The sequence below is a fragment of the Ricinus communis genome, chromosome 4 (assembly GCF_019578655.1).
Source record: "Ricinus communis isolate WT05 ecotype wild-type chromosome 4, ASM1957865v1, whole genome shotgun sequence".
Classification (NCBI taxonomy): Eukaryota; Viridiplantae; Streptophyta; class Magnoliopsida; order Malpighiales; family Euphorbiaceae; genus Ricinus; species Ricinus communis.
In genome coordinates, this window is record NC_063259.1 from 3,786,828 (window position 1) to 3,809,844 (window position 23,017).

The following is a 23,017-nucleotide window of genomic DNA, read 5'->3' on the forward strand; positions in this document are numbered from 1 at the left end:
AAAAAATATACCCCTTTTATGGGATTGTTTTCTCATACTTACAAATATACCCTTCTAATGGGGTTGTTTTCTCATATATATAAATATACCCCTTTTACGGGGTTGTTTTCTCATACTCACAAATATACCACTCTTTCGGAGTTTTTTTCTAATATTTACAAATATATCCCTCTTACGAAGTTGTTTTCTTATATTAAAAGATATATCCCTTTTACAGGGTTGTTTTCTCATACTCACAAACATACCCCTCTCAAAGGATTGTCTTCTCACATTCATAAATATACACCTTTTACAAGTTTATTTTCTCATACTCACAAATGTGCCCACTTATGCGGTTGTTTTCTTACATTAACAAATATACCTCTTCTATGGGGTTGTTTTCTCATACTCACAAATATACCCCACTTACAAACATACCGCTTTTACGAGATTGTCTTTTCATACTCACAAATATACATTTTTTACGGGGTTATTTTCTCATATTAAAAAATATACCCTTTTAGAGGGTGATTTTCTCGTACTCCCAAATGTACCCCTTTTACGATGTTGTTTTCTCATACTCATAAACATACCCCTTTTCCGGGGTTGTTTTCTCATATTTATAAATATACCCCTTTTACGGGATTAGTTTTCCATACTCACAAATGTACGGCGTTTACAGGGTTGTTTTCTTATATTTACAAATATACCCCTTTTATGGGATTGTTTTCTCGCACTCATAAATATATCCCTCTTATGTTTTTGTTTTCTATTATTCACAAATATACCACTATTACAAGGTTGTTTTCTCATATTAAAAAATATACCCCTTTTACATGGTTGTTTTCTCATACTCAGAAATATACCCCTCTTACAGGTTCATTTTTTCATACTCACAAATATACCATTTTTACAAGGTTATTTTCTCACACTCACAAATATACCATTATTACGGGGTAGTTTTCTAATATTTACAAATATAACCCTCGTACAGGTTTGTTTTCTCATATTCATAAGTATACCCCCATTTACGGAGTGGTTTTCTCATACTCACAAATATACCTATCTTATGGGCTCATTTTTTAATATTTACAAATATATCCCTCTTACGGGAATATTTTCTAATATCTACAAATATACCTCTCTTACGGGGTTATTTTCTCATATTCATAAATATACCCCTTATTTTCTCATACTCACAAATGTACCGCACTTATGGGGTTGTTTTCTCATATTCATAAATATATCCCTTTTACGGGGTTATTTTCTCACACTCACAAATATACCCCTCTTACGGGCTCATTTTTTAATATTTACAAATATATCCCTCTTACATGGTTACTTTCTAATATTTATAAATATATCTCTTTTACATGATTGTTTTCTCATATTCATAAATATACCCCTTTTACGGGGTTATTTTCTCATACTCACAAATATACCCCACTCATGGGATTGTTTTCTCACATTCATAAATATACACCTTTTACGGGGTTATTTTCTCATACTTACAAATGTGCCCACTTATGCGGTTATTTTCTTACATTGATAAATATACCCCCGTTGTTTTCAATTATTTACAAATATACCCCTTTTACGAGGCTGTCATCTCATACTTAAAAATATATCTTTTTACAGGGCTGTTTTCTCATATTAAAAAATATGCCTTTTTATGGGGTGGTTTTCTCACTCCCAAATGTACCCCTTTTATGACATTGTTTTCTCACACTCATAATTATACCCCTCTTACGGGGTTATTTTCTCATATTCATAAATGTATCCTTCTTACCGGGTTAGTTTCTCATACTCACAAATATACCGCTTTTACGGGGTTCTTTTCTTATATTGTCAAATATACCCCTTTTATCGGATTATTTTCTCATACTCATAAATATACCCCTCTTACATGGTTGTATTCTAATATTCACAAATATGCCTTTCTTACAACGTTGTTTTCTTATATTAAAAATATACCCCTTTTACATGGTTGTTTTCTTATACCCATAAATATACCTCATATACAGGTTTTTTTTCTCATACTCATAAATATATCACTTTTACGAGGTTATTTTCTCACATTCACAAATATACCACTGTTACGGGGTAGTTTTCTAGTATTTACAAATATATTTCTCTTATGGGATTAGTTTCTAATATTTACAAATATACCTCTATTACGGGTTTGTTTACTAATATTCATAAATATACGCCTTTTACATGGTTATTTTCTCATACTCACAAATGTACCGCACTTACTGGTTTGTTTTCTTATACTAATAAATATACCCCTCTTACAGGGTTGTTTTCTAATATTTATAAATATACCCTCTTACGGAGTTCTTTTCTCATGTTCAAATATATACATCTTTTACACAATTATTTTCTCACACTCACAAATATACTCGTCTCACGTGGTTATTTTCTAATGTTTACAAATATACCTGCCTTACGAGGTTGTTTTCTTATATTATAAAATATACTCCTTTTACGGGGTTATTTTCTCATACTCATAAATATACCCATGTTATGAGGTTGTTTTCTAATATTTTCAAATATACCCCTCTTACGGGATTGTTTTCTCATATTAAAAAATGTCCCTTTTATAAATTTATTTTCTCATACGCAAAATTGTACCCCTCTTACGAGGTTCTTTTCTCATATTCATAAATATACCACTTTTACCGGGATGCTTTCTCATACTTATAAATATACCTCTCGTACGGGTTTTTTTTCTCATATTCATAAATATACTCTTTTTACGGGGTTGTTTTTATGATATTCAAAAATATACCCCTCTTATTGGGTTATTTTCTAATATTTACAAATACACAGCTCTTACAGGGTTGCTTTCTTATACTAACAAATATACCCCTCATTCGGTGTTGTTTTCTCAAATTTATAAAGATACCCTTTTTATGAGATTGTTCTCTCATACTCACAAATATATCCTAATTACGGGGTTGTTTTCTTATATTGACGGGTATACCCCTTTTACGGGGTTATTTTCTCATACTCACAAATATACCCCGTTTAAGGGGTTTCTTTAATATCTACAAATATATGTGTCTTACAGTGTTGTTTTCTCCTAATAAAAACGATAGGCATTTTACGGAGTTGCTTTCTCATGCTTACAAATATACCCCTTGTACTGGGTTGCTTTCTCTGACTCATAAATTTACCTTTTTTACGAGGTTATTTTCTAGTACTCACAAATATACCCCTCTTACAGGGTTATATTCTAATATTTACAATTATACCCCTCTTACGTTGTTGTTTTCTCATATTAAAAGATATACCCTTTTTACGAGGTTGTTTATTTTCTCATACTCACAAATATACCCCTCTTAATTGGTTGTTTTCTCACACCTAGAAATATACCCATGTCACGGGGTTGTTTTCTAATATTTTGAAATATACCCCTCTTACGGGGTGTTTTCTCATATTAAAAAAATATGTCCCTTTTACGGAATTATTTTCTCATACTCACAAATATACCCCTCGTACGTGTTTATTTTCTCATATTCATAAATATACTCTTTTTGTGGGGTTGTTCTCTCACACTCCCAAATATACCCCTCTAATGGGGTTGTTTTCTAATATTTACAAAAATACCGCTCTTACGGGGTTGCTTTCTTACACTCATAAATATACCCCTCATTCGGTGTTGTTTTCTCATATTCATAAAGAAACCCTTTTTACGAGGTTGCTTTCTCATACTCACAAATATACCCCACATACAAGATTGTTTTCTTATATTCTAGAAAATACCCTTGATACGGGGTTGTTTTCTCATACTCGTAAATATACTCCTTTTATAAGGTTGTTTTCTCATACTCACAAATATACCATTGTTAGGGGGTTGTTTTCTAATATTTACAAATATACCCATCTTACGGGTTGTATCCTCTTATTAGAAAATATACCTGTTTTTATGGGGTTGTTTTCTCATACTCATAAATATACCTTCTTTACGAGGCTGTTTTCTCATACTCACAAATATTATAAGGTCATTATCTAATATTTTCAAACATACGCCAATTACGAGGTTATTTTCTAATATTAAAAATTATCCCCCTTTTACGAGGTTGTTTTCTCATACTCACAAATATCCCCCTGCTCTGGGGTTGTTTTCTAATATTCACAAATATACCCCTCTTATGAGGCTATTTTCTAATATTTACAAATACATCGCTATTACGAGGTTGCTTTCTTATACACCCTTCTTCAAATATACCCCTCATTCGGTGTTATTTTCTCATATTCATAAAGATACCCTTTTTACGAGGTTGTTCTCTCATACTCATAAATATACCCCACTTATGGGGTTGTTTTCTTATATTGACAGGTATACTCTTTTTACGGGGTTATTTTCTCAAACTGACAAATATACCCCGTTTAGGGAGTTTCTTTAATATTTACAAATATACATGTCATATGGGGTTGTTTTTTCCTATTAAAAACTATACGCGTTTTACGGAGTTGCTTTCTCATGCTTACAAATATAGCCCTTGTACGGGGTTACTTTCTCTGACTCATAAATTTACCACTTTTACGTGGTTATTTTCTAGTACTCATAAAGATTGATATTTTTGCCGTTTTGGTTGCTTAAATTGAGCAAACAGATTGCTGCTCGGGTACAACTAGCTATATGACCCTTGCTAAGTAATTTGGGAATTATTAAATCTATAGAAGTCAGATTGAGTAATTCTTCTGGGAGATGAAACTAGACACATAAAAGTATATGTCTATTTAATACAAGATTTTTGTCTTAAGCCAATTTTGCCCAGCAATAAATATACTTTGGTACTAAATTCTGTCTAAAAAACAGAGATGTTGGAGATTAGTTTTATGCTATTTATTTGATGTTAATTTGAGTTAAATTAGTATATAGCTAGATGAAACATGTTTATATGATATTAAAATAGTAATTGAGAGTCTTAGAGGAAGAGTTAGACCTATGAATTAGAGAGGGGATGATAATGCATTAGAACTAGCATTTACATGAATATTTGGAATAGGCATGAAATGTGAATTGATGAATGTGTTAACAGGAACTCAAAGGCTTGGAAAGGAAGTTATGGAGAAAGGAGGTTCTTCTATGCTGAAGGAATAAGTGTATTTTGAGTAAGTAAATAGTTAATATTTGCTATATTTATATATTTAATCAAATGTTTCGTAAATGGTTGTGTTTGCTTAATATTGTGTTATGTTTGAATGAATGAGATGGAAATGATTGGTGTTGAGTGTAACAATTGTTATTGCTTGAATATGATATAAGTGTGTATGTGCATATGAATGGTGGATTCCCTTGTGAATATATATATATATATAAAGCCTTGGGAGGCTAAAGCCTAGAGAGGCTATAAAAGTGTGTAATGTGAGGATGAGGCGGAGCAGCTTACATGTGCGATAGGTGAGGATGAGGCGGAGCAGCACATTAAAGGGGATCCACAAGCCATCAAAACTAACCATAATTGCTGAATTGTATTTTTTTTATGATGGTTGTAATGAATTGAGTAGAATGGTATGAACTTATGCATAAATTATGAATCATGGTAAGTTATGTGATTAGGTGGAAATTGTATCAAGTGTATATGATATAGATTATATTGATTATTTATTTACTGAGCTGGAGGCTCACCCCTCTCCAATTTTTTTTTTCAGGTTTGTAAATAGTAGTGCATCAGTTGGTTGTATCCGAAGTCTAGCTTTTAGCAGTTCTATCAGGTTGGGTCAGTTTTGCGGAGTCTCCTCCTAATGCATTTTGTATGTAGTTATGTGATGTATATGGAAGTATGCCTTGTAAGGCATAAGAAGATGTTTTGAATACTTGTTAAATGATGTTTAAGTATAATCATATGTTTACATGTTAATAACCTTGTGTCTTGATTCTTAACAATCTGCATATTGACCTATCTACATGTAGTATATAGTCTACGATGTTTTTTTGCTACCTGGCAAATGTCTGTTGGTTAGCATGTAACGGGGTTGTGACACGCTGCATCCGACACGCCCGTGTTCTGCCATGTGTGCGCGACACGGGCCATGTCCGAGCCGTGCTCCCAACCAAACTGTGTTCTCAGCTGCCTAAGAATCAACAGGGTTGTGACACGGCCATGTTGATGTACACAGGCCGTGTTATAAACCATGTGACTCTCGGGAACCGTGTAAGTCTTCAACTTTTATATCCCAACACGCCCTAGGGAATAGGACACGTGCTGTGTGGTAGGCCGTGTGACTCTCAGAAACTGTGTAACTTCGTCTTTTCCCATCCAACACGCACTAGGAAGTTGGGCACGGGCCGTGTAAAGTAGCATGGGCTGTGTTTCAAACCGAGCTGGTCCCGGATTAAAGCCTAGAAATGTGCTTTTGCTCCATTTTTTTACACTAACACCTGTATAACTCAATAATTTACGCAACCAAGAATTTTTCATCCAAAATAACATAAAAATGAAAGTAGTTAAGTTCCAAACCAACTGAAATGTAAAATGAGCTAAGTATAAAGGATAAATTAAATCCTAAAAAAAACACAGAAATGTAAAAGATAAGCTCGGGAGTGCCTCCCGAGAGTGCTTCTTTTGACCAAGTCGTATAGCTGGACTCATACAGAAAGTCAATCTCACTGGAATAACACCATATTGACCCGCTCCTCCATCTTCAAACGATGGCCATTCACCTTGAAACTCCCTTTATCGAGATGATGCAACTCAACTGTACCATATAGGAACACCTACTGGATCACGAACGGTCTTGACCAGCGACTCCTAAGCTTCCCTAGGGAACAAACAGAGACGTGAATTATAGAGCATAACTCAGTCCCCAACTTGAAACTCCTTGGAGCCCCTCAATCGCTTGTCATGCCACTTCTTAGTCTGCTCCTTATAGATGAATGAGTTACCATATGCTTGCTAATGCCACTCATCCAACTCATTGAGCTGCCACTGTCTCTATGTACCTTTAGAATCAACATCAAAATTACAAGTTCTTAAGGCCTAAAGGGCTCCGTGCTCTAACTCAATAGGTAAATGGCAGACTTTCCCACATACAAGCCTATAGGGTGTAAAACCTGTAGAGGTACGATAGGCTATCCTGAATGCCCAAAGTGCAACATCTAACTTATTTGCCCAATCCTTGCTACTCACCCCCAAGGTTTTCTCTAAAATGTGTTTCAAACCCCTATTGGTAACCTCTACTTGCCCACTAGTCTGTGGGTGATAGGGTGTAGAAAACCTGTAGGTCAGTCCTTATCGTTGAAGTACTCTCTCCAATTAAGCATTACAAAAATGAGTCCCTGTATCACTAATCAGTGCCTTAGGTATGCCAAACCTAGCAAACAATTGCTTAAGGAACTTAGTAACGACTCTAGCATCATTAGTGTGGAAAGCTTGCGCTTCCGGCCACTTAGAACAATACTCAACAGCAACAAGGATATACTTGTTTCTAAAAAAAGAAGGAAATGGCCCCATGAAGTCAATGCCCCAAACATCAAAAATCTCAACCGTTTGAATGCTTGTTTGGGGCATCTCATCATGAGTAGAGATGTTACCTGATCTTTAGCAAGCATCACAAACCTGCACGAATGCTCTAGCATCTCGAAAATAGTCGACCAATAGAATCCAGCCTCCAAAACCTTCCTAGTAGTGTGGTTAGCTGCTTGATGACCTCCCATTATTCCGTCATGACAACGCCTCAAAATCTGGAGGACCTTCTCCCCATACACGCATCTCTGAGTCACCTGGTCTGCACAAACTCGAAACAGAAAAGAGTCTTCCCAAATGTAGTACTTCAAATCAGCAAAGAATTTCTTTTTTTGTTGAAATGTTATACCCTTTGGTAAGACCTTTGCGACCAATTAATTTGCAAAATCGAAAAACCAAGGGACATCCAAAGATACCTGAATAGAGCACAAGTACTCATCTGGAAAATTGTCATCAGTAGCCCTCTCATCATGTGCACCTTTTTTATCCTTGATCTCAATGTCGAATTCCTGTAAAAGCAAACTTCAACGAATGAGTCTCGGCTTAGGGTCTTGCTTTCCAAACAAGTACCTCAACGCCGAATGATCCGTGTAGACCACAGTCTTGGATAGCACCAAGTATGAGCGGAACTTGTCGAATGCATATACCATAGCAAGCAACTCCTTCTCAATAGTGGTATAGTGCTCTCAAGCATCAGTCAATGTCTTGCTAGCATAATAAATAGGTTGGAACTTATTGTCAATCCTCTGTCCTAAAACAGCTCCAACTGCAAAATCACTAGCATCACACATTAGCTCAAAAGGCAGGCTTGCCCGCATTTAGGTGAAACCATAATAGGGGCTGTAGTTAGTTTCTCTTTAAGTAATTCAAAGGTCTGCATACAATCATCGAAAAATATAAATGGAACATCTTTGACAAGAAATTGAGTCAAAGGTCTAGCAAGCTTAGAAAAGTCTTTAATAAACCTTCTAAGAAAACCTGTATGACCAAGAAAACTCCTAACGGCCTTAACCAAGCTAGAAGGTGGCAACTTAGCAATGGTCTCTACCTTAGCTCTATCTACCTCCATCCCTACATGTGAAATCTTATGCCCTAGCCCAATACCCTGTCTCACCATAAAATGGCACTTTTCCCAATTCAGCACAAGGTTAGCTTCTACACAGCGTGCAAGCATACGCTCTAAATTAAGCAAAATATAGAAGAAAGAATTACCAAATACCGAGAAATCATCCATGAACACCTCCATGGATTCTTCAATCATGTCATGAAAGACCACCATCATACACCTCTGGAAAGTAGCAGGTGCATTGCACAAACTGAATGACATCCTCTTGTAAGCAAACATATCACAGGGGCAGTAAAAGTGGTTTCTCTTGGTCCCCAGGTGCAATAAGAATCTGAAAATAACTTGAAAAACTGTGAAAGCAATAAAACATATGCCTTGATAAGCGCTCTAACAACTGATCAATAAAAGGAAGAGGAAAATGGTCGTTCCGAGTTGCATCATTGAGCCTCCTGTAATCAATGCAAACTCAGAAACCAGTTACCGTCCTCGTCGGTACCAGCTCATCCTTCTCATTTTTGACCACCATCATACCTCCCTTCTTGGGCACAACCTGCACAAGACTAACCCAAGAGCTGTCAGAAATAGGGTAAATCAAACCTGCATCCAGAAGTTTAATTACCTCCTTCAGGTTCAATCGTCATTGTGGCTGTACCATTGGCCTGTAACTATCCTCCATCAGGATCTTATGACAACAATAGCTGGGGTTGATTCTAGGAATGTCTGCAATCTTGTATGCAAAGGCCTCGGGGTACTTTTTGAGAGAGGCAAAAGTCATCTCCCTCTCCTCAAGAGTCCAATCAACTACAATGATCACCGGCAGCTTCTTCGCCTCATCTAGATATGCATAGATCAAGTGCTTAGGCAACTCCTTCAACTCTAGGGCTGATGGCTCCTCAAGTGAAGGTCTTAATTTCTGCACCCCTGACCTGTCAATATCAACAAAATGGTTAGCGGACCTGCTGGGCTCGCTAGCCAGCAAATAAGCAAGTTGTTCCAACACATCCTCATTTGACAACTCATCCTCATCCTCAGCCTGTAATGCCACCTGCAAAGGATCATCAAGTAATATCTCCTGCAATTGAGACCCCACAATATTATCTAAAACATCCACAGAATATACAATATCATCATGTTCAAGTGAATGTTGCATCGAAGTGCTAAGGTCAAAGGTAATAGTCTCATCACCTACTCTAAGCTGTAACTTCCAATCACACACATCTATAACAACCCTAGATGTTGCAAGGAAAGGTCTACCTAGGATTAAAGGTACGCTACTCTCACCCTCCATATCCATAACAACAAAATCAATAGGAAATATAAACTTGTCTACTTGAACAAGTACATTCTCAACTATTCCCCTAGGAAATTTCACAGTCCTATCCACTAACTGTATGCTCATCCTAGTAGGTTTTGGCTCACTCAAACCTAATTTTTCAAACAAACTGCAAGGAATTAATTGATGCTAGTTCCTAAATCAGCTAAAGCATCACTAAAATGCAAATCACCAATAATACAGGAAACAGTAAAACTCCCTAGATCACGCCTCTTTACTGGCAGCTGGTTTTGAAGAACGGCTGAGCACTCCTCATTTAGTGTCATTAGTCCCAAGTCCTCCCTTTGGTTGCTTAGAATCTCTTTTAGGAATCTCGCATACCTAGGCATCTGCGATATAGCCTTAATAAAAGGTAGGTTAATCTTCAGTTGCTTAAATAAATCCAAAAACTTACCAAACTGCTGATTAACCTTTTCCTACTTCAACCTGGCAGTATATAGAATTGGCGGCTGGTATTCTCTCACAGGACTACTCTTCTTGTCCTCAGTTCGCGCAAGCTCTATCACCTTGGGCTCTAGCTCATTCCTGGCTGGCTCATCCTGCACAACAACATCATCATCAACCATAGGCAAAGAGCTAGCTAACTGCTTACCTAATCTCAAGGTGACAGCCTTAACATGCTCCCTCGGGTTTGACTCTGTGGTGCTGGGGGTGTCCCTGGCTGTCTCTCAACCAACATCTTAGAAATCTGGCCTATCTGATTCTCTAAATTCTGTATGGAGGCCTGTTGATTTCTAAGAACTGTGTCCGTCTGCTGAAACCTGTTCTTTGAATTGGACGCAAAATTCATCATCAACTCCTTTAAATTGAGCTTCTTCTCCTGGTTATGATGTAGTTGAGGGAGAACAGTCTGCTGTTGGGGTTGCTGCTCGTGCAACTGCTGAAATCCTGATGGACTTTGGGTATTGTTATTTCACTACATTGTCCTATTTGCTTCAGCGACGTTGTTGTTGCCATCTCCCATTACTACTGGTGTATGGACATGAATCTCAATCTGCTCCTCCTCCATGTCTAATCGCTTCCTTAGCTGCTCAAGGAATCGCTCTAGTTTGGGCAAAGGGTCTACTAGTGCAGGATTAGAACTCCTAGTCATAAACTACCTGAAATGAACAAGGTAGCAACAACCAAACAAATAAATGAATGAATAAATGAATAAAAATTTCTGCACGGGCATGTTAGCAAACATAGGTCGTGTTCTGGCCCGTGTTAGCCAACACGGGTCATGCTTTAGGGCGTGGTACCCTCGGAAAACATGTTGCTTTAAAGTGCTTAAGCTACACGGCCTAGAATTTCTGCACGGGCTCCAACACGGGCCTTATTGACTTCCCAAAAGTCAAACCAAGATCAAAAAGCTTTTGATTCCATCCGTTTTCGCCCGAAATTAATATGAAATTACTAAAGCACTGATGATGGACCTATAAAATCTCCTGAAACACGAAAGGACACAAAACACGGGTGATCTTGGAATAAAAACCCAATAAATGCTAAGAAAATTCGCACTAATATGTCAGCAAATATATGTAAAACTATGCATATCATGTTGTTTTCAGACACTCACAAATATAACCCTCTTCTGAGGTTGTTTTTTAATATTTATAAATATATCCCTTTTACGGGGTTGATCTCTAATATTAAAAAATATACCAATTTTATGCGGTCATTTTCTAATACTCATAAATATACCCCTTTTCCGAGGTTGTTTTCTAATATTTATAAATATACCTCTCTTACAGGGTTGTTTTCTCATATTAAAATCTATACCCTTTTTATAGAGTTGTTTTCTCATAGTCACAAAAATAACCCTCTTACGCGATTGGTTTCTCATTTTCATAAATATACCCTCTCTAAGAGGTTATTTTCTCATACTCACAAATGTACCCCATTGACGGGGTGGCTTTCTTATATTGACAAATATACCACTTTTACGGGGTTGTTTTCTAATCTTCACAAACATACCCCTATCATTTTCTAATATTTACAAGTATACATGATGGGCTACTTATGCAACCTACACCTAAGGCAGTGAACCTATCGATGCGGCCTAGCACTAGTGAGTATCAAGGTCCTATCCTTGGAGATTGAGTGAACCTAGAGTTACTACTGTTCACTATGTTATCTAGTCTAAAATAGAGTGTGATAAATCTAAATTAATTAACTAATGATTATGAATGAAAATAAAGGAATAAATAGCAACTAACAATCGAAAGACAATCACAACAAAAGAAGCAAACCCAAAGGGGACCTAAGTGATGGAATTCTAAGGTTGATTTTATAAATTACCAATCTTGCTACTCGTGCCTAAATCCTGAATCGAACTCGGCTCCTCTCTCGAGCTCACCAAGTTCCTAAACCTGCACTAACCTAATGAAATCTCTTCCTATCGGATTATTACAAATTAGCATTAAGCGTGATTTAGATCTATTAAGAGTTGTTAATTCTTAATCCGGCGAGTGAATTAACCTTATCTCTAAGTGTTAACTGCCAGTTCTTACTATTCAATTTCCAGTTGTAACAAGCATTTCTCAACATCAAGAAACAACTCACAATACAATTAATTCAATATCTCAAACTAACTAAATCAAACTTTATTACTGAATAGCAAAAAGATTACAAGAAAGGCAATTACAAATCTAACAACTAAGCACAATCTATCACAATAAAGACCCCAATGGGTTCAAAAGATCTAGCTACTCATGTTCATAGTTAAAGCAAAATAAGGAACAAATAAGGAAAAGAAAATTGAAGGCATGTACACCCTTTTCTTTCAAGTTGGATGAGAAACCCTAATTTTCCAATCCAAAATATCAAACCCTAATTTGCCTCTTAAATGCTCCCAAATGTTGTTTTGATCCTCAAATTGATGTTGAAAACAAGTGTAATCCTCCCTCAATTGATGAATTTGATCTCCCAAGGTCGACAATTGAGGTCTAGAAGACAAGTGAATTGAGTGTATACTCGAATTAGGTCAGAGAAAATCGAGCCCCCTTCAAGAAAATCAAACTTTTGCCTATATACTCTCTTCAGCACGGCCGTGGTCAAGCCTGTGCTGGTCAGCACGGGCAGAGTCCAGGCCATGCTGATCCCTAGTGTTCCATTGTGTTGACCTTTTCCAAGCGTGCCCAAGCCGGTGGTGACCACCACGGGCCGTGGTGGAGGCCGTGGTGGCTACGGAAACTGTGCCAAAAGGCACTCTTGGAAGGTAGCTAGTTGGCAATTCAGCACGACCGGAGTCCAGGCCGTGCTCAACCCTCGAGGTGCTAGTCCTCACCAAATTTGATGGATTTTGGTCCGTAATCACACGTATTTCCCTCGATTATTGATGGTGTCCTTTGAAAATGACCTGAAACGAGAAAGGAAACAAAAGACAGGTGATTCTAGTATAAAACGGGATAATCATACATAAAAAATGAAAACAATCGAGCATGAAAACATGTGTAGTATGATGCCTATCAAATCACCCCACACTTAAGCTTTTGCTTGTCCTCAAGCAATCAACAACTCACTCCTCAAATAAATTCCAAACAACTCAATCAAATACTTCGCAAAAAGTTAGCTCAAAACAAATCTCAAAACTCTGTAATGAATTTCCATAAAACTCCCAAATCACTAAATCCTAAGAGAGAGAACAAAACTAATAAAACTGCTAAAATTAAAATGATAAACCATTCAAACTGAGAAATTGAGAAACATGCCTCACAAGATGCCACTCAAAAACACACAAGTGTATATTGGTGAAAGAGGATCGCCAAGCTCTCAACGCAAAATTAGAGAAAAAAGTGCTTACCATAGGCTTGCTTATAAATCCAATCTCCACTACTGTGAAATAATCAATAATCATGATTAAAGCATCTTGAGCCAGGTTGTAAAGGGGTTAAGGTAGGTTACGGAGAATTATGAAAAGTAGGCTAAAAGTTGTTGGAAAATTATGCGGGTAATGCAAGAAAATAGCCCAGGATCAAATGTTGTACCAAAAATGAACATTAAGTTGCTCCAACAATAAGATGATGCTCGAAATGTACTAAAGGAATAATGAATTCTTCTTCTTCTTTTTTTATATATACCATGTATATATATTACAGCAGCTTATGTAGGAACTACTGTGGTTATTGACATAAACAATAAGAATGAATATCCAATTTTGGATTGAAGGGAGCAACTATGAAAAATCTAGCAACTTAGTGATTATATATAAAAAGAATGCAATTTGATCCAAAATGAAATGCAGCATAAACTTACATAATTTCGAGCAACAATGGTAGAAAGAATGGAAGTGATAAAGTGAGTGTCAAAGGTGAATCACAACGAAAGAAAAGGCTAAGGCTCAAAATTGGTTCACTATGGGGAAAACAGGGTTAGGCTTCTGGCCAAATTGTGTAAATCCTAAGTGCCCAAGTCATCTCATGACTATCAAAAATTCATGGAATCTCAAAAGGAATCACAGAGCAAGTTCTAAAAACAAAGATTCTATGCAATGCTCACTCAACAATAAGAAAAGGAGCATAAAAAAGATAATGATGCCCAATTTGGCTCAAAACCTCATGTGAGTGGGTCAAAATTGTATGAATTCTCAAATCAAAGTTTAAATAATCAATCATAATAACAAGCAGCAACATTAATAGTGTTATATTTCTGAGATAAAGTAAAATGGAAAAATTGAGGAAAAACACAAGTTTTACCTGGCTCGAGTGAAATTAAGAGATTTGTTCATTTCCTTCTTCCAACAAGATTCGATAAAAGTTATAAGGGTATCTATTCAAAAGAGGAAAATCATTAACTACTTGATTGAAACAAAACTCAAGATAATAACAAACTAAGGTGCCTACCCCACACTTAAGTATAACAATGTTCATAGTGTTAGAAAGATTAAAACTGGGTAAGCATATGACTCGCACATCATAATTATTGAAGATCATGCTTAGTTTTCAGGTTGGGAAGCATAGTGTGTTGCTAAAATAACTTAACATAACATAAACAAATGATAAGAAATAAAATAAAATTCAGCATACAAAAGCAAGAAAATAATATAAAATAAAAATAAAGGAAAGAAAATAAAAAGAAAAAGGCAAAAGGAAAAAGAAAAGTTGCACAATTTTTTTCTGCTAGGAGTCGGCTGATGGTGTATCGTCACTGCTTGGACCTGCTTGAAGATGAGGAACAGAGGGCTGCAGTGGATCAGGGTCTGTGAAGCAGCCTACCAGATCGAACTCCATCTCATCGATGAGTTGCTGATTTTGTGCTCTAGCATCCATCAACTTTTTCATTTGCTCCACTAGGAAGTCCGTCTAGGTGGCCTGCCTCTCCAACCCGTTCATAAGCTGCTAAAGCACGGCGTTCATTTCGCCAAGCTGTGCCCTAGTCTCCTCTTGAAATTGCACAAACTGAATATGGTGCTGCTACTGTAGATCGCAGACTCGATCTAGTCGGTCAGCCAGAGCACTAATCTGAGCATTCGATGTCCCTGCAGAATAAGAAGATTAGGCTCCAGATGGAGGCGTAAACACTCTAGCTGGGTTGGGAATCCTAACATTCGGGATCCCAGCCGACGGATCTTGGGCTCCTCTAGCCGCTGCCTCTCTAGCCTCCCTGACTATGGTGTTCACAAGCCTGTACTCTATACCATGTGGGTGTCTAGTAGCCGTGATCATCTGCATGTTGATCATCTGTCTGATCCCTAATGGTGTCATGTCACCAATAATTGAAATCTCTGATAGACAATCATCTAATACGTCCAGTCTCTTGGCTAATCTAGTCACGTATGTGCCAAAACAACAGTGCATCTTCTTTTGGGCGTCTACTATAAATGATCGGACTTGACGAGCCAACAAATATCCCAAGTCCAACTTCTTCTGATGTTGCATAGCCCAGAGGATGAAGACATCGGTCTGTGTCACCGCTCCAAAACTATCTCCTCTGCCTGTAATGGTGTAGGCTAATAAGGTATGGATATAGCGAAGATGATCCGGAAGGCTAGACGCCTTAGACCTACTTGGGTAGTATGTTTCCGACCTTGGTACCAATGAGTCCCACATAGTGTCGTAGGATATTGGGTGGATGTAGAGGCATCCCTAATATTCCTCCCCTGAGATCTCCTGTTTAGTCCATAATCCTAAATGCATGCCAAACTGCGGGACTGACATTGAGAACTCTCTTCCCCTAAGTCTGAAATAAACTGCATCAGGCTGATGCTAGTTTATGATCTGTTGCTGCAGGAAGAAGGTGCTGAGGAACTCAATTGTAAGCTCACGGTAGGTTGGTTCAATGATATCAAGGAATCGCGCATACGGCAGAGTCTCAAACAGAGTGCGCATATCCTGAACCAATCCTACTCTTTATAGGGATGCGAAGTCGATGCAATGACCTGCCATCACTTGCCTCCACCTTATAACTTGGAAACGACTCTCATTTTTGCGATGGAAATGTCCACGATGGATGGCGACCAGTGCGGTGGGTTCACGAGGTGCTCTTGAGCTCGGACTAGATTCTTTGTGCGGTCTTTGAGGGGTGCAGGTGCTTATCGGTCTTGATTCGGTCTTTGTGGAGGAAGATGTTCCTTCGCCACGCGATCACTTGTTGGTAGGAACTCGTTTTGACTGCTTCCTATAGGATTGATCGCAGTCCGTCATATCGCCTGATGCAATGAATCATTAGTTATTCGTACAGGAAATTAAGTTAATAGAAAATCCTACCAAAAATTGGACAGCATAACGGCTATAATTTGACTAACATAAAACTTTAGACTTGACGAAAGACTAAAGCCTCAATCTCCTGCATAAACTAACTAACCCATACATTGCAAACTACTTTATCGTGCACCAACTAAGACAAAAACACTTATTCATAATGGAATGCTATAACAAACTTTAATTATGCAAACCCCCATACTTATCAATTTCATAATCAACTTCACAACAATCAAAACAACTAATATAGAGTAAATCTAATTGAGGTCATCTTAAGGCAGTACAACAACATAAAAATTACCAAAACATACTAGCATATCCTAAATAAAGTATATGCATAAACAAAAACTAAATTAAAAACAAACAAAAGCAAAAAGTGGAGATCCTTACTTGGAATTGCCGAAAAAAATAGGGAGGATGAAAGAAATAGAAGAAAACCACACCTTGGAGCTTTAGAAAAGAAGTGGCAAAAAAAATTTGGAGGCCTTCTTTATATAGGCGTGGGGTCGGCCGCAGGCAGTGTACGGCCGTCTTGATCATCCTGATCTGGACTCGGCCGTCTTGAGCCCTTGTGCTTTGATTTTCACCGACAGCGCGAGGCGGGGGCGGCGTCGCATCGTACGGCACGGTGTTCCGCCCATGATGCCTTTGGAAGCCATGCCAAAATGGCCGAAATTCACCAAGTCTTCATGTGTCTCTCATCACGGGCTTGACTCGGTGTCGATGGGCCGGCACGGTGTTGCGACCCGTGGTGGCCGTAAATCGTGGTAAAGGGAAGGTTTCCAGACTTTCCTTTACCATCTCGGGTCGCCGAGCTTTCTACCTTGATGTGTGCTTTAACACTCTAAGATATGTTGGTCCTCCAAATTACGTATGAGCATCGAGTAGGTTAACTTCTGTAAAACTCAAGAATAACACATTCCAAGCAATATCTAGTAAAAAGATTCAATACTAAAATTGGCTTAAAATAAAACAAACTAAAATTAAACTGAGATATCAAACTAGAGAAGTAAATAAATAATAAAAGATGTCCAAAGAAAAACTCAAAAGGAATAAATAGATTCGGGAATGCCTCCCGAGGGTGCTTCTTTTTGTTCGAGTCGTCTAGTTGGACTCTGCAGCAACATTCCTGCATCGCGGGCAAATTGAGAAGGTGGGCTCAATGTAAGCTGGGGCTCGAGGCATATAAGCGCAAAGAGAAGGTCCGATGTGTGCGGTGGATAACCAAGGAGGTGCTCTCCGCATCGAGTCAGGATGCCCATTCATCCACTCTGAATTTTTGCTAAATGACCTGTCAAAAACAAACTTGCAACTACCCTTCTCGGGTCTATCATAGCACAAAGTATCAAATTGATACAAGTTGTTTTCTTCAGGTAAATAACACATATCATCAGAGAAAGAAACATGTATAGCATCATCCATTTGTACGCCCTATGGTTGTTTATTACATGCAAGACCAATTCCATTAATACTACAAATGGCATGAACATGGTCGGTGGAAGAACTATCAAATGGGGGTAAACTAAAGGTAACATAGTCATCCCTTACATTAAGTTCTAACTTTCCCTCAAATACGTCTATTTTAGCTCTAGTTGTGCCAAGGAAAGGTCTCCCCAAAATCAATGGTACACCATGCTCATTACCCATATCCATAACCACAAAGTCCATAGGAAATATGAACTTATCTACCTTAACTAGCACATTTTCCACAATTCCCCTAGGAAGCTTAACAGAACGGTCAGCTAATTGAATACACATCCTAGTGGATTTTGCCTCCCCCAAACCTAGCTTATTGAACAAACTAGTGGGCATGACATTTATGCTAGCCCCCAAATCAGCTAATGCATCATCAACACACAAATTACCTAAAGTGCAAGGAATAGTGAAACTCCTTGGATCGTGACGTTTCTCTGGCAACTTGCTTTGAAACACTGTTGAACACTCCTCGTTAAGCTGAACATAGGCTACCTCCTCCAACTTCCTTTTTCTGCTAAGTATGTCCTTTAAGAACTTAGCATACTTCGGCATCTACTCCAATGCATCAATAAAAGGTAAGTTAATATGCAGTTGTCTAAAAATATCTAGAAACTTACTGAACTGCTCTTGCGCCTCTGCTTGTTCGCCTCTAGCAGGATAAGGAATCTTATGTTGATATTCCCTGACTGGAATTGGTTTCACCTTTTGTCCCTCAGGTTCCCTAACCTTGCTGCTCGCCTCAATCTACACATCAATAGTGGAGTCGTCAAAAACAGGCTTAGAAGGAGCTGAAACTAACTTACCTGAACGCAAAGTGATGGCATTCACGTGCTCCCTCGGGTTAGACTTAGTGGTTCTAGGGAGCGCTCCTTGTTGCCTCTCAGACAACGTCTTAGAGATTTGGCCAATCTGGGTTTCCAAGTTCTGAATCGAGGCCTGCTGGTTCCTAAATGCACTATCAGTTTGTTGGAACCTTATCTCCGTAGACGTTACAAACTTCATCATAAGCTCCTCTAAATTTGACTTCTTTTCAGGTAGAGGAGGAGCTTGTGCTGATGAAGTCTCCGAAAACTAGGTGGACCACGAGCATTATTGTTCCTCTGGCGAAGTTGGGATGATTCGCCACCTAGGGTTGTATGTGTTCTTTGTAAGGATCGTTCGCTGCCTTGGGGCATTCCCATATAGTCAACTGCTCAACATTAGAACCTTGCGAAGCGGATGGAAAAGTAGAGGAAGATGAAGCAAACATACCTCCAGTCGATTCGCCTTTGTAGTATGGGCCACCACAAAACTTCATGACCAACATTGTTGCATGAGCCGTATCTGAGTTGGTTAATCTTCTTGGTCAGAAGCTCCACCTGAGCTACCAAGGCTGCTGTAGAATCTATTTGGTTAACCATTCCTTGTCTTCCTGGTCGGCTCCTAGAGGATTGCCACTAATAATTGTTCATGGCTATTTCCTCTATCAAATTCTGAGCTTGCTCGGGCGTCTTACTGTTTAGCGCCCCACCTGCTGCAGCATCCACCATCTGCCTCATCGTAAGGTTCAACCCGCTGTAGAAGGTTTGAACCTGCATCCACAATGGTAATCCGTGATGTGGGCAGCATCTCAAAATGTCCTTAAATCTCTCCCATACATCATACATGCTTTCATCATCAAACTGCACAAAAGAAGATATGTCATTTCTAAGTTCAGTAGTTTTAGCAGGAGGAAAATACTTATACAAAAATTTTTTGCCCAACGCCTTCCAGGTAGTAATTCTCTGCTATGAAAGAGATTGCAACCATCTCTTGGCTCTATCCCTCAAGGAAAATGGAAACAATCTCAACCGAATGGCGTCATCGGTTGTTCCATTTATTTTGAATGTGTCACAAATCTCCAGAAAGTTGGAGATATGAGCATTGGGATCCTCGCTGGGCAATCCTCCAAACTGCACGCTCTGCTGGATCATCTGGATAACATTGGTTTTTATTTCAAAGTTGTTGGCCGCTACAGCAGGTCTGACTATACTAGTTTTCGTCCCATCCAAAGATGGTCGAGCAAACTCGTACATCGTCCTCTAATCATCATTGGCCTGGGGGTTGTGGTTCTCCATCACGTCCGCTCCTTGAACCTGAACTATAACTCTATCCTCCTCCTCAACTGCCTACAAACGTTGTCTCAATAATCTGAGAGAGCGCTCCGGGTCAGATAAGGGTTCTATGAGATCAGGGTTAGAGCTCATGGTCATAAACTACCTGAAACCGACAACAAAACAAACACCCAATCAACAATAAAATAAAATAAAGAATATAGAATAAATAAATAAACAGATAATGACTAAATTAACACAAAAACAATTCACTCTAGTTCACCGTTACTTATTCCCCATCAACGGCGCCAAAAACTTGATGGGCTACTTATGCAACCTACACCTAAGGCAGTGAACCTATCGATGCGGCCTAGCACTAGTGAGTATGAAGGTCGTATCCCTGGAGATCGGGTGAACCTAGAGTTACTACTGTTCACTATGTTATCTAGTCTGAAATAGAGTGTGATAAGTCTAAATTAATTAACTAATGATTATGAATGCAAATAAAGGAATAAATAGCAACTGACAATCGAGAGACAATCACAATAAAAGAAGCAAACCCAAAAGGGACTTAAGTGATGGAATTCTAAGGTTGATTTTATAAATTACCAATCTTGCTACCCGTGCTGAAATCCTGAATCGAACTCGGCTCCTCTCTCGAGCTCACCAAGTTCCTAAACCTACACTAACCTAATGGAATCACTTCCTATCAGATTGTTACAAATTAGCATTAAGCGTGATTTAGATCTATTAAGAGTTGTTAATTCTTAATTCGGCGAGTGAATTAACCTTATCTCTAAGTGTTAACTATTAGTTCTTACTATTCAATTTCCAGTTGTAACAAGCATTTCTCAATGTCAAGAAACAACCTACAATACAATTAATTCAACGTCTCAAACTAACTGAATCAAACTTTATTACTGAATAGCAAAAAGATTACAAGAAAGGCAATTACAAATCTAACAACTAAGCACAATCCATCACAATAAAGACCCCAATGGGTTCAAAAGATCTAGCTACTCATGTTCACAGTTAAAGTAAAATAAGGAACAAATAAGGAAAAGAAAATTGAAGGCATGTACACCCTTTTCTTTCAAGTTGGATGAGAAACCCTAATTTTCCAATCCAAAATATCAAACCCTAATTTGCCTCTTGAATGCTCCCAAATGTTGTTTTAATCCTCAAATCGATGTTGAAAACAAGTGTAATCCTCCCTCAATTGATGAATTTGATCTCCCAAGGTCGACAATTAAGGTTTAGAAGACAAGTGAATTGAGTGTATACTCGAATTAGGTCAGAGAAAATCGAGCCCCCTCTAAGAAAATCGAACTTTTGCCTATATACTCTCTTGACACGGTAGTGGTCAAGCTGTGCTAGTCGGCCTGGCCTTGATCCAGTCTTGTCTAAAACACTCTTGGAAGGCAGCTAGTTAGCACGGCCGAAGTCCAGGCCCTTGCTCAACCCTCGGGGTGCTAGTCCTCGCCAAATTTGATTGATTTTGGTCCGTAATCACACGTATTTCCCTTGATTGTTGATGGTGTCCTTCGAGAATGACCTGAAACGAGAAAGGAAACAAAAGACAGGTAATTCTAGCATAAAATGGGATAATCATGCATAAAAAATGTAAACAATCGTGCATGAAAACATGTGTAGTGTGATGCCTATCAATACACCTCTTACGGGATTGTTTTCTCATATTAAAACAAGTATTCCTTTTACGGGATTGTTCTCTTAGACTCATAAATATACCCCTCATATGGGGTTATTTTCTCAAATTTATAAATATAACCCCTTTACGCGGTTGTAATATACCCCTCTTACGGAGTTGTTTTCTCATACTCATAAATATATCCTTTTTACAAAGTTAATTTTCACATACACGCCAATATACCCATCTTACAAAGTTGTTTTCTCATATTCATAAATACACCTATCTTATGGGATTATTTTTTCATATTAAAAAATATACCCCTTTCATAGAGTTATTCTCATAACCATAAATATACTTCTCATACGGGGTTGCTTTCTCATATTCATAAATATACCCTTTTTATGTGGTTGCTTTCTCATACTCATAAATATACCATACGTACAGGGTTCTTTTCTCATATTCATAAATATATCCTTTTTATGGGGTAGTTTTCTCATACTTAGAAATATACCCCTCTTACGGGGTTGTATTATACAATTTACAAACATATCCCATTTATGAAGTTGTTTCCTCATATTAATAAATATACCCCTTTTATGGAGTTCTTTTCTTATACTAACAAATATACCCCTCTTACGGGATTGTTTTCTCATATTCACAAATATACCTTTCTTACGGGGTTGTTCTTTCATATTAAAAAATATACCTCTCTTACGGGGTTATTCTTTCATATTAAAAAATATACTCCTTATACGAGGTTGCTTTCTCCTACTCATAAATATACTCACTTTATGGGGTTACTTTCTCATACTCACAAATATATCCCTCGTACGGGGTTGTGTCCACCTATTAATAAATATACCCCTTTTACAATTTTATTTTCTCATACTCACAAATATACCTTCTTACGGGATTATTTTCTCATATTAATAAATATTATGAGATTGCTTTCTGACACTCATAAATAAACCACTCTTCCAGGTTTCTAATATTTATAAATATATTCTTTTTACGGGGTTGTCTTCTAATATTAAAAGATATACCCCTTTTACGGGGCTATTTTCTGATACTCACAAATCAACCCCACTTACTAGTTGTTTCTTATTTTGACAAATATACACCGTTTACAAAGTTGTTATTTCATACTCACCATTAATCCCCCTCTTATGGGGTTGTTTTGTCGTATTATAAAATGTATCCCTTTTACAGGGTTGTTTTCTCATACTCACGAATATACCCCTCGTATGGATAGTTTGCTCATATTAAAAAAATACCATTTTTA

General features: G+C 37.9%; 1 non-coding gene across 1 annotated transcript; it reads left to right on the forward strand.

The window, feature by feature from the left end:
• Positions 1-19,599: 19,599 nt before the first annotated feature.
• LOC112536050 lies at positions 19,600-19,706 on the forward strand. The gene has a single exon (XR_003080117.2). It is a non-coding gene; the product is annotated as a small nucleolar RNA R71 (small nucleolar RNA).
• Positions 19,707-23,017: the final 3,311 nt, after the last annotated feature.